This window comes from Gracilinanus agilis, chromosome 3, assembly GCF_016433145.1.
Source record: "Gracilinanus agilis isolate LMUSP501 chromosome 3, AgileGrace, whole genome shotgun sequence".
Taxonomy (NCBI): Eukaryota; Metazoa; Chordata; class Mammalia; order Didelphimorphia; family Didelphidae; genus Gracilinanus; species Gracilinanus agilis.
The window spans coordinates 407,103,216-407,112,374 of NC_058132.1; the positions used below are offsets into that span (position 1 = coordinate 407,103,216).

Consider the following 9,159-nt stretch of genomic DNA (forward strand, 5'->3'; position numbering starts at 1 on the left):
ATATATATATATATATATATATATATATTATACAGGGCAGGCAGGTGATTCAGTGGATTGACAGCCAGATCTAGAAACAGGAGGTTCTGGGTTCAAATCCAACCTCAAACACTCCCTGGCTATGTGATCTTGGACAAGTCACCTAACTTCAATTGCCTATCCCTTATCACTCTTCTGTCTTGGAACTAATACTTAGAATTGATTCTAAGACAGAAGGTAAGGAGTTATTTTTATTTGTAATAAATAAATTAAAAGTATCATATCCCTTTTTGTAGTAACAAAGATATGAAATAAAAGGAGAAGCCAACTGATTGGGAAATTGCATCACAAATCGAAGGAGATGAGCCTTGGAGAGCCTCTCTGACCAGCATCCAGCTCCTACCTTCCTAATGTCCCAAAAGGAGCTCCAGCAAAAGAGCCCATGTCCCACTCCATAGACCCATTTTTTAAAAACTCTTACCAACTCTCTTAGAATCAATACCGTGTATTGGTTCCAAGGCAGAAGAGTGATAAGGGTTAGATAATGGGAAGTATACAATTTGACCATTATCACATAACTAGGAAGTGTCTGAGGCTAGATTTGAACCCAGAACCTCCCATCTCCAGGTTTGGCTCTTAATCCACTGAGCCACTCAGCTGCCCCCTCCATAGCCTCTTGACCCGGCTCCCAGACTTCCCATGCCATACCTCTTCACAATTCATCACAACACTCCCTTCCATAAAGTCAGGTTTCAAACAAAGCTGAACCAACTTGGTACTCATTCTTCAGGGGTTAGCATACTGTGACACCCTTTTAATCAGGCAGGTCAGACCCTCATGCTGAAAAGGTCCAAGAAATTGTAAAATCTCTCCAGTGTGCTTTGCCCCTTGTGGGATGAGCATGACTCAGGTGAGTCTCCTGCTAATTTAGGTTCAAATCTGGAATAAAACGAAACCATCAAAATGAGGCAGTCATCATCCATTCAACAGCTAACAAAAAGAGACTTACACAGCCCTGGCAGGGAAAAGACTGTTCATTCCCACTGACCTGTGAATTCTTACTGACTCAGAGGAACTCAGCTTCCCAGCATGACTCCTACTGCTGGTCTGTGGTCAAAAGCCCCAGCTCCTCATAACCTTTTGTATCCAGGCAGTCAACAAACTAAGTCCCCAGAGTCCATTAAATTTCAAGGACAGAGAATTTCAATATTTTTTTAAGGTAGAAAAGATAGCTTAGGTGATCCCAACATATCCACTTATATCTGAGTAATGAAATACCAAGATCATTAAGGCAATGGTTAAATCACTATATGTTAGAGAAATCTGTTTCTTTTTCAAACAAAAACTACCAGAAAACAACCCTTAAAACACACATGCACAGACACTGAGAAAACAGGATCACCTTTCTCCCAAGAAAGTGAGAGTGAAGTTGCCAGCTAAAATAAAGGAATCAGATGTGATTTGGAGATCTTTTTTTTTTTTTACATTTTATTTTAAATTTTTTTCCATGGTTACATGATTCATGTTGTCTCCCTCTCCTCTTCCTTCCTTCCTCCTGGAAATGAAAAAGCAATTCCACTGGGTTATACATGTATTATCACTCAAATCTTATTTCCATATCATTCATTTTTGTAACAATAATCTCTTAAAGCCCAAACCTCAAATCATATATCCATATAAACAAATGATAAATTATATGTTTTCTTCTGGATTTCTACTCCCACATTTCTTTTTCTAGATGTAGATAGCTTTCTTTCTCATAAGCCCCTCAGAATTGTCCTGGCTCTTTGCATTGCTATTAGTAACAAAGTCCATTACATTGCATTGTCCCACAATGTTTCAGTTACTGGGTATAACGTTCTCTCAGTTCTGTTTATTTCACTCTGTATCAGTTCACGAAGGTCTTTCCAGCTCTTTCTGAAATCATCCTGTTCATCATTCCTTATAGCACAATAGTATTCCATCGCCATCATATATCACAATTTGTTCAGCCATTTCCTAATCAAGGGACACCCCCTTGTTTTCCAATTTTTTGACAACACAAAAAGCACAGCTATACATTTTTTTTTTTACAAGCAGGTCCATCTCCCCCCCCCCTTTTTTTTTTTATTTCTTTGGGATACGAACCTAGTAGTGGTATTGCTGGATCAAAGGGAATGCATTCTTTTAAAGGATTTAGGGAATTCTCAAAGAATTTTGCTGCCTTGACCCACCAACCCCACCAAAAAAAGATAGTATATATCTCCCTCTACTCCACTGCATTGGGGTCAATCCAATGGTGTGGAGCATTGAAGATATCATTAGTTATTTAAATATATTTATTAACTTTATTGATTTTTTTTCTCTTCTTTCTCTTTTTATTAAAAAAAAAAACGTTCTTTGTCATAAAAGGTAGCTCTTTATGAGGAAGAGAGAGAGAGATCCAGGAGAAAATCCAGGCAATGTAACATCAATAAGAATCTAGTCTGTTCCAATATAAGTCTGTTCTTAGCTGCACAAATGGATCCAGCCATTCTGTTTTGGGTTGGATAGGTCCTGAATTGCTCTGCTACCTGCTGCAGCTTTGACCAGATGCCCTAGACTGCTTGCCCCGGTGCAAAAGTATTCTTTCTTACTCCATGTTCTCCTCAGCAGGCTTCTACTCCAACCTCCTCTCCCTCCCTTAGGATTGGGAAGGACTAGCTTTTCGTCTCCATATCGTCAACTCCTTGGAGTATTAAATAGAGGAATAAAAGGGAATTTCCTATCTGCTAGTGGAATCCAACACATTTATATGTGATATATATAACATATATATATATCCAACATATACCCAATGTCATGTTTCATCTGTTGTACGGGATTTCCAATTTGATATTACATTTGTTACAAGGGATGTCTCTTTGTTTTAAGTAGGGGAAAGGGAAAGGATATATTAGAGAGCTGAAGGAGATTTAAAAACAATAAATATCAATAAAAAAACTTTTTAAAAAGCTAAGCTTTGGACCCAAAACTCAGGTACTAATAATATCATATAAGCCTGAATGTGATGAAATGTACACATCCCATGCTACATCAGACAACATCATAATGCATCTTCCTCTAATATATATAATTTTGTTGTACCACCTGAATGAAATTGTTTCTCCCTCATTGTTTGACAAAGAGGTTGAATAATTAGGAGACAGTTTGGGGAAGTCAGAATTTGACCTGAACTCTCATTCTGACTGTGCCACGTATGATCTTGGGCCAGTTACACAATCACTTTGGACCTAAGTTCCTTCATCTGTAAAATGAGATGGTTGGACTAGATGGGACCTCTCAAGTCCCTTCTATCTCTAAATTTATGATCCTATCTTCTATGCAAGGCAGTGAGGTGGTATAAGGGACAGAGTGCCAGGCCTGGAGTCAGGATGATTTGAATTTAAATCTGAACTCAAGACACTAGTTGGGTGATCCTAGGTAAGTCACTTAATCCTATTTGTCTCTGTGCCTCATCTTGTAAAAATGAGCTGGAGAAGGCAATGGCAACCCACTCTGCATTTTTGCCAAGAAAACCCCAAAAGGGGTTACAAAGAATCTGAAATGACTGAACAACAAACTTTCTATGTATTTTGAATGTAAAATGTTTTCATCATCCACCAATAATTACTAATATCCACTTGCCATAGGGTTGTCAGGTGCTTCTATTACTTTTCTTCACAAATGGAAAGGTAAGAAACTAACCACCAGAAGCCTGAGGCAATAACAAAGAGACTTCCAAGGGAAGCAGAACATGGAAATTATTTGGAATTTTATCTGAGATTCGTTGAGATTCTATGAGCTCACCTGGCCCTCTAGAGGCTTTAGAATGAAAAGAGGCAGAAGGAAAAGGAAAAGGGAGGAAAAGAAGGTCCAGAAATATCAATGCAGAAATAAAATATAGGATTTAAGGAGAGAAGACTAGGTTTATTAGCTTGGATCTCTCTACTGAATCCAATCTTCCTTCATGAAGTTGACAAAATAATCTTCCCAACAATTCTGATCATATGAGTGAGATTCCTTTGCCAAAAATCTTCAGTGTCTCCTTTTGCCTCTGAGATAAAAATATAAATGCCTTTCAGTCACAATCTGGCTCTAATCTACCTTTCCACTCATATTTCACATTATTCTCCTTCATGCATTCTGTGTTTATGGTAGAAGCCCTAGTTTTCTTTAAGGTTCTCAGCTCATGTACTTCATAAGCCCTTCTTGATCCCACTTCCCAGTTGTTAGGGGGTCTTCCCTACTCCACAAATGCTATACGTATATATATGTGTGTGTGTGTACATACATGCAAATGTGTACACATGCATATGAGTGTTTCCAATGTATGGACATACACATAAACACATAAACATAGACAGTGTCTCAAAATTTGGGGGGCAATTTTAAGTTATTAAATTTCACAAAGACTCAAGAGATCAAATATATATATAGATGTATTCAGATACATACATATACACCTACATATCTATATATGTGTATATAGGGGGGATATATATGTATGTGTGTATGTATACACACACACACACACGTAAACATTTTAATATCTCTCCAGTAGACTAACTTTTTGAGGGCAGGGACTATTTTTCATTTTATCATTGTAGCTATCTCCAACTTCTAAAGCAATGCTTTGTACATAATAGCTGCTTATAATATGCTTGGGCTGGACATTGTATTGTTTCCTAATTTTAATCCTGCCCTCTTCTATTATTGTTCATTTGTACAAGTCATGCTGTTCATTTACTAAAATCCTTCTTTTCCTCCAGTCCAGTCAACATACTACCTCTTCCATGATCCTCCTTAGCAGAAAACATTCTCTCTTACCTTAAATTTTGCTAGTGTACATGAGACCTCTCTTTTGTTCATATCAATCTATTATGAGGCACCTTCGTAAGTGTTTATGCCATATCTCCAACTAGATTGTGGACTCTATTCCTTGAGGACAGTGATTATGTCATCTCTGCATCCTTGGCACCTAGAACAGCTATTTTTCCATACTAGGCATTCAATAACTTTCTTAAATTGACAATTAGACCTAATAGTATGCATATTTTAATAAAAACTAGGGTTAACTCTGTTCTAAACTTAATAAAGATTTCTTGAAACTTTTCGATTTCCCATTTTGCTTGTTTCTAACTCTCATCTTTTTCCCTGTAGTTACTAACAGCAAAAACGCAGAGGAAAGCAAGAGACATGTTGTGTGTTTGTTTTTAGAGATAATGAAACAAAGAAATAAAGTATAAGGAGAAAAATCACACCACCACCACCCCCCCCAAATCATGATATCTCAGTCGAAAGGATCCTCACTGGGTTCCCTGGGTCCTGTTCCACAAGGGAGTTTAGAAAGAGCTGAATCTAAGTGAGGATCCCCAATAAGGGAGCAGATATTCCAAAGGAGAGAATAACACGGAGTTTGGGGCACTAGCCTCAGAAGATTGTCTCTGGGGATTCAACATCAGAAAGAGGATTTTCTATACACAAGGAATGATATAGATAGTCTTTGCTTCTGAGCATATGTTTCTACAGTTTGTCATGTATGGTGCAAACAATGGAATTGTTGGGTTTCTAGTAAGAAGATCTCAGTTTGAATCACAGATGACAGATTGTGTGAATTTGAACAAGTTAACTCTCCTTTTTTGACTTCATTTTCCTCATCTGTAAAATGGGAGTCTTGGATTGAGGTCCCTTCTTCTTGCACATTGTAAGATTCTAGTAAACAAATTCAACAGGGATGGATGCCTGCAGGACAGGATAGAAATTCTCAGTGTATTCTAATCCAAGAACTTGAGGCTATGACTATGTCTGAAAAACCATTTCCTTCTACCACCCTAAAACCCTTAAAGGAGGAGAGCTGAAATTCTGTGGGAAGAAGTGAGCATTATGAAGAGCCAAAAGGAGGTAACATGAGAGACAATGGAATACCTTGACTGGGGTACCACTGCCCCAACTAGGGGTGAACAGTGAGAAAAGACTGTAGCTGAACCAATGCAGAATGGTAGAGGCTGTTGAAAACCCTTTTCTACTCTTTCTTTTCTTTAATAGAACTCATCTTCCCAACTATCTCCAACCATAACTTTCTGCTCTATGACTATCTTCTCCAAAATCTCGGACTCTTTCCCCTGGGTACTGTAGGTCTGATAGGTGAACTTTCATCTTATCTTTAAGGTGCCCAGGGTTCCAACCCACTTCCCTACTATCTCCTCACCATGCTGCCATAGGTACCCCTGTCCCACCTCCCTGCTTTTGATTTATTCTCTCTTTCCCATTAGCTCTTTATTTTATTTTTTAATTTAAAACCATTACTTTCCATCTTAGAATCAATACTACGTATTGGTTCCAAGGCAGAAGAGTGGTAAGAGCTAGGCAATGAGGGTTAAGTGACTTGCCCAGGGTCACACAGCTGGGAAGTGTCTGAGACCAGATTTGAACCTAGGACCTCTTATTTCTAGGTTTGGCTCTCAATCCACTGAGCCACCCACCTGCCCTCCCCCTGCCCCCATTAGCTCTTTATTTGTTTTTTTTTTTTAAACCTTTACCTTACATCTGGCAAAAGCGTAGTAAAGACTAGGCAATGGGGGTTAAGTGACTTGCCCAGGATCACACAGCTGGGAAGTGTCTGAGGTCAAATTTGAACCTAGGATCTCTTATTTCTAGGTCTGGCTCTCAATCCACTGAGCTACCCAGCTGCCCCCAGTGCCCCATTAGCTCTTTAAATAGAACAATGAATCTGATTTTTAGAGGCCTGAGGGGTATTTAGAAAACACTAGAAAAATCTTCACTTTTAGTTACTGGCCTCACAAAAATATGCCTTGATGTTTATAAGTATTGCATTAACCAAAACCAGATGCCACAAAATGTTCATGGATTCCCTAAGGCTCTTTATGATGTTATGGATTGTTGAATACAAATTAAGGATAGCCTACTTGATTCATTCCCTATCACCATTGTGGGCCTGATTAGTTTTACTAAACTGCTTTTAATTTTTTTAAATCTTTGTTACAAGGGATAGAAGAAGGTGTATATTCAGAAATGAATATGATGTGAGAACAAAAGACCACAAAAGAATAAATAAAAATATTTTACATCTTATATTCAGTCATGCTCAGGGAAGGGACAAGGAACATATAAGTTGTTATTTTTTTTAACTTCCATTGAGGAAGGTACTTCTAACAATGCAAATTGGTACCTACTCTCTTTCTCCCTTGCAGAGTTTTTTAATTAAGCAAACTAAAAAGCCCAACATTGCATTTTTTAAATGTCAAAACTTAGGCTAAGCTCAATTAAAAGAGCCTATAACTAGAGTTTGGGAGAAATCAACAACGGCTGCCCTCTCCTCCACTCACTGGGACAGCAGCAGCAACGCAGAACACACATTTTTCTCAACTGGAAAAGAATATAATTCTCAAAAAGTCTTCAAAGAGTGAGCAAAGCTAGTAGATACAAATGAACTGAACGAATTCTAGTGGAGAAATTTCCACTAATGGAAATGAGTAAAATTCTTCTCCAAAGAGAGAACTACTGAGAGTAAAAGTGATAGTAGAGTTATTATCAGGGGTAAGGAGAGAAACACTAGAAATTTGTCAACAGAGGTAACTATTGTCTGTCCTTTGTTTTGGAAGAGGGTCAGAGACATCACAGGAGTAACATCTTGACTTATAATTGATTTGAGTTTAAGTGAGGCAGAGTTGCATAAAGTCATCAGCCTCACTTTCCCTTCTAGAGTCATCTATGTCCAGTGGCAGGATATAAGTCAAAACAACTACAGTCAATGGTATTGGCATCTTTAATAACTGACCGAGCTCTAGGCACTCTGTGGTGCCTGTATCAGCCATCTTCATGGTCATTGGAATTAATTATTCTTATCTACCCATTGCATAGGGGCAACTCTTCACATGCTTGAGGTCAACATCCCCCTAACTCACTAACAAGGTTGAGGCCTCAAAATTTAGCCCATCTACGGAGACAGTTTTATTGGGTTTGGCTGCTACTCATACTACAGCTTCTTAAAATCACAAGTGAAAGGTGAGTGAGAAGTGAACACAAAGTGGGATAAGTAGCTCTGAAAATGGCTGAGCAAACCCTCAAGTCAGAGATGCTAGTCCTCCCTGAACATCCCATACACCCCAGCAGAGGTAATATCAGTTTGTGAATACAGTCCGAGGGCTTGGGGGAAAGTGGAGGCAAAGAGTTAAGGAAAGAAGTTCAGGATTCTTGATTTTAAGAGAAAAAGTGGAAATTGCTCCCCAGGCCTTTGTAAGAGCTGCCCTGTGACACTATATTTTCAAAAAATACAAAAACAAGAAACAATGTTTGATCTCTAGCCATAGAAAAGGAAAAACCCCAAAAGGTGAATTGAGACAGTGTTATTTCTTGTCTACTCTAAATATTGACTATTGACCTTTCCAGACCTTTTTCTGTATTGGAACCTCATTTGAAGTACCTTTTCACCCCTAATGCTTCAGGAGCCCTTTAGTTTGCATGCACCAGAAGAGACCAATGAAGAGAACAGTAATGTTCAAGTCCCCTATCACAGCACTCAGCATCCATAAAGAAGACAGGAGAGAAAGATAATAAAAGTGGCAGCACCCAACTGCCCAATGGTGTAGAAAACAAAGAGCCAGCCAAAGACTAAAATGATGGATGGCAGCAGAGTGTGGACTGCAAACTCTTGGTAGCATCCCATAAATCTCATTACTTTCACACTGTGAAGAGGAAAGAAAAAAGATTGCTTCCAAATAGCACATGTATTGAAGACATCTTGTAAATGAACTGGACATCTTATAAACAAATTAGACATCCTTGTAAACAAATTGGTCATCTTGCCATTTGAAGATAAAGCTTTCAACAGTGATGTAGGCAGCTAGCAGGGTGGGAGCTCAGTGGATTAGGGGAAAACATGAAACTTGAGTCCACTGGCCACCATGAATCTATTTACCCCCCAAAGAAATAAGCCTCAAAGTCAGGCATTCCCAGGACTCAAAGCTGAGGAGATGAGTTTGCTCATCAATATAATGGGATTAACCTTGGAGGCATTGATCAGCTCCTATGTGAACTGACAAATTCAAGGGTTTCCTACTGACACCATCCTCTGAGGCTGTTAGAAAGACTGGAAAAAGAGTATTATTTACCTGATGCTCCAAGCTGGGGCTATTCAAGGAATATATATATATATATATA

At 38.6% G+C, this 9,159-nt stretch overlaps 1 protein-coding gene and 1 pseudogene across 1 annotated transcript in view; both read right to left on the minus strand.

Moving 5' to 3' along the window:
* Nucleotides 1–664: 664 nt before the first annotated feature.
* The window catches only part of GATD3 (glutamine amidotransferase class 1 domain containing 3), a 36,545-nt gene continuing 28,050 nt past the window's right edge, over nucleotides 665–9,159 (minus strand). The window contains exon 8 of the mRNA XM_044670196.1: nucleotides 665–1,534. The gene's annotated coding sequence lies outside the window, so the exon portion shown is untranslated. The remainder of the gene's footprint in view (nucleotides 1,535–9,159) is intronic.
* Nucleotides 8,519–9,096, minus strand: LOC123241632 (annotated as a pseudogene).